We start from the raw sequence: 4,278 nt of genomic DNA, 5'->3' as shown, positions 1-4,278 counted from the left end.
TGTTTACCGGCGCTACATGTGTTTCGAATTTCTTCTTCAGAAATGCTTGTGTTTCTGAGGAAGATAGTGATGATGATGATAACGATGATAATAACAATTACTATGATAATGATGGTAGTGGCGATATTATTAATAATGTTAATAATAACGATAAAAATGATTATAATGATGGTGATAATGATAATAAGAAAAATAACAATAATAATGATAAAACAATATCAATGATATTAGCATGATATGATAATGATAACAATAACAATGGTGTTAATGATAGCAATAATGATGATAACAATAATGATGAAAAATAACGATACTTATGGTTATGATAAAGATAATGAAAACAAAGAGAATAACAATAATAAAAGTGATGATAATAATAAAGATGACAATAATGATGATAATAATAATGATAATGATAATGAGGATAATAATAATGATAATAACAAAAATAATCATAATGATAATAATAGTAATAAGAGCAATAATGATAACAGCATCAATGATAACAATGATGATAATAATAATGATAATAATGATATTGATGGTAACAATAATAATAATAATGAAAATAAGAATAATGATATAATCAATAATAATAACAATCATTATTATCATTATGAAAATGATGATAATATTATGATAATAATAATGATAATATCTATGATAATAATAATAATAGTGACAATCATTAGGACCATAATAATGGTTATTTAAATATTCATGATGATAATTATGATAGTGATAATTACTACAACCACTACTACTTATAACGATCATGATAAGGACAATAATAGTAACATATACAAAAATGATAATGATGAAAATAATGATAATGATAATGATAATAGTGATAACAATAACAATAATGATGATAATTGCAATGATAAAAATAGCCACTATCATTATCATCATTGTTGTTATTATTATTGTCCTTGTTATAATTACTGTTATCATTATTATTATCATCATCATTGCAATTATTATTATCATAATCATTGCAATTATTATTATCAATATCATTATCATTATCATTATCAATATTATCTCCATCATTACTACACTAATGTTAAAAACAATAATGATGATGATAACACAATAATCATAATACCATTGATAATATTTATAATAACAATAATGATGATAGTATCACAGATAATTTTGATGATAACAATTATGATAATAATAATAACAATGATGATGATAATCATAATGCCAATGCTAATGATAATAGCAGGGATAATCATAATGACAATAATTACAATAATAATAATAACAATAATAATAATGATAATAATAATAATTATAATGATAATGATAATATATATAATAACCATGATAATGATGATTATGATAAGGACAATGACAATGATATTAATGATGACGAACAATTAGGAATAAAGTGATATTAAAACAGAAATAGAGTTAAACAGGAAAACAGGAAATCAAAATGACAATGATTTTAACTTAAGATTAACATTCAGAATAGGAATGTATCTAAACATTTCCAAAACTTGTCTTTTTCTTGAAAAATAAAGTAACGCGATAGAGATTAGAGGTTCTTATAGATGTTCTGTACTTCAGTTCAGTTCTCTTTGGTGTTTATTTTCTTATTCTCTTTCTCTTTCTTTATCTCTCTCTCTCTCTCTCTCTCTCTCTCTCTCTCTCTCTCTCTCTCTCTCTCTCTCTCTCTCTCTCTCTCTCTCTCTCTCTCTCTCTCTCTCTCTCTCTCTCTCTCTCTCTCTTTCTCTCTTTATCTCTCTCTCTCTCTCTCTCTCTCTCTCTCTCTTTCCCTTTCTATCTCAATCTATCTGTCTATCTATCTATCTCTATTTCTATCTCTCTCTCTCTTTCTTTCTTTCTCTCTGTCTCTCTCTCTCCCTCTCTCTCTCTCTCTCTCTCTCTCTCTCTCTCTCTCTCTCTCTCTCTCTCTCTCTCTCTCTCTCTCTCTCTCTCTCTCTCTCTCTCTCTCTCTCTCTCTCTCTCTCTCTCTCTCTCTCTCTCTCTCTCTCACGCCCACTGCTCACATCACAGCAAAAATCAACAGATACAAAAATACCAATACATATGTTTTTTGTTTTTTTTAACAGGAAAAGAGGTCACAAAATATTTCTGGAATCTAACAAGCAATTACGAACACTAGCAACCACCCTCGCCATAGCAGGTCTATACACTTGGTTACCATCACATGTTCTTTCAAAACAAATTAATAACTATGTTAATAAATTCGTAAGATGCGGTCGGAGATTAGATGCGAAAAACAAAATCAAAACATGAAAAAAGAAATGGGAGAAGGAGACGAAAAGCAAGAAAAAATATATGTATATGATAAAGGGAAGAAGAAGAAGAAGAAGACGAAAATGATAAAAAATATATATATATTATAAAAAAGGAGGGAAAAAATATATATCAAGAAAGAGCTCTCGCATCTGCCAAACTGTATCGATTCTTCGCGGAGTTTCCTTTTGTAAGCACACAAGACTCCTCGTAAATGTTAAAGTCTTGTCTCTCAAACAGTGGAGGCGGTGGTTTGGTGGAGGAGGTGGATGAGAGAGTAGGAGTGGAGAAGATGAAGAAGGTGGAGGAGGTGGAGGGGTGAAGATTAGAGAGGTGGTGAGGTGGTTTGGTGGTAGTGGAGGTGGAGGAGGTGGAGGGGGAAAGTAGGAGTGGAGAAGATAAGGGAAGCGGGGGTTTGATGGAGGTGGAAGAGCGGAGGGGAGAGTAGGAGTGGAGAAGACGAGGGAGGCGGGGATTTGGTGGCGGTGGAGGAGATGGAGATGAAGAAGTGGAGAAGATGAGGGAGGCTTTGGTTAGGTAAAGGTGGTGTTAGAAGAGGTGGATGAGGTGGAAGGGGAAGAGGTAGAGACTTTGAAAGAGAAATGTGGAAGCGGGAGACTGGGGGAGAAGGGAGAGAGGGGGAGAGTGTGGAATTAGCGGAGGAGGTGGAAGCAGGAGGGGATGGAGTGGAGGCGGTGGTGCATGGCAATGGAAGTGGAGGTGATGACAGGAGGCAGGAGGAGGTGGGAGAGGAAGAGGGAGAGAATGGGGGAAAGGGAAAGGGAGAGGATGGAGAAGAGAGAGAGGGAGAGGGAAAGGATGGGGGAGAGAGAGAGGGAGAGGGAAGGGAAAGGATGGGGGAGAGAGAGAGGGGAGGATGGAATAGGAGAGAGAGAGGGAGAGGGAAAGGATGTGGGAGAGGGTTAGGGAGAGGATGGGGGAGAGGGAGCGCATGGGGGAGAGGGAGAGGGAAAGGATGAGGGAGAAGGAAAGAGAAAGGATGAGGGAGAAGGAAAGGGAAAGGATGAGGGAGAGGGAGAGATGGGAGAGAGAGAGAGGATGGGGGAGAGAGAGAGAATGGGAGAGAGGGAGAAGGAGAGGGAGTGGGAGAGGATGGGGGTGAGGAAGAGGGAGAGGGAGAGGATAAGGAGAGGGAGAGGATGGGGGAGAGGGAGAGGGATTGGATGGGGGAAAGTGAGAGGAGAGAGAGAAGGAGAGACAGAGAGGATTCGGAGAAGGATAAAGAGAAAGAGAGACAAGACTGATGAAGGAGGAGAAAGATCATTTAATGTCAAAGAAGAAAATGAGAAATTGTGAGCACGAATATGTTTAAAGGTGAAAAGAATTATAAGAGAGAGAGAATGGTAATAAACTTATATAAGTATTATATAAACCTTAATGAAGACAATTCAAAAATTTAATGGCGAGGACACAAATACGGAAAAATACGAAAATCATAATCCAGTGAAAGTACATAAAAAAAAAACAGATGAATCAATAACAAAACAACCAAAAATCAAATAAAAATAACGACAACTAACGAGAAAAAGAAAAACTGCAACCACAGCAACAAGAACAACATCAACAACAATGGACAGAATCACAATAAACAATCCCATCTATATATTTTTCACTCGTAGTCACCTAAGATTACAGTGCCTCTCTGATGTATTGTCAGACATCAATGGAGCGTATTGAATTTAGCCTTACTTATCGTCGCCAAATAAATATATTATATTATGGGTCCCTCTGCCGTTCGCCAATAACAGCTCTCTGACTCGAGGTGCATTAGCGTGTAGGTGTTCTAATATAATTTTTTTTTTTTTTTTTTTTTTTTTAACCTATTTTCTCTCATTTATTTGGATTACTCTGTTGAGGTTCTCTGTCTTTGTTTTACTACGTTTGGTATTTATTTGTTAATGCATTCATTTATTATCTATCTACTTATTTATATGCGTATCAGTTAATTGATTATTTAATGAATTTGTATATTTATGTCTGAAT

Source organism: Penaeus japonicus, unplaced genomic scaffold (genome assembly GCF_977035675.1).
Source record: "Penaeus japonicus unplaced genomic scaffold, GWHDUDI00000001_assembly GWHDUDI00000039, whole genome shotgun sequence".
Lineage (NCBI taxonomy): Eukaryota > Metazoa > Arthropoda > Malacostraca > Decapoda > Penaeidae > Penaeus > Penaeus japonicus.
This window is presented reverse-complemented; position numbering follows the sequence as displayed.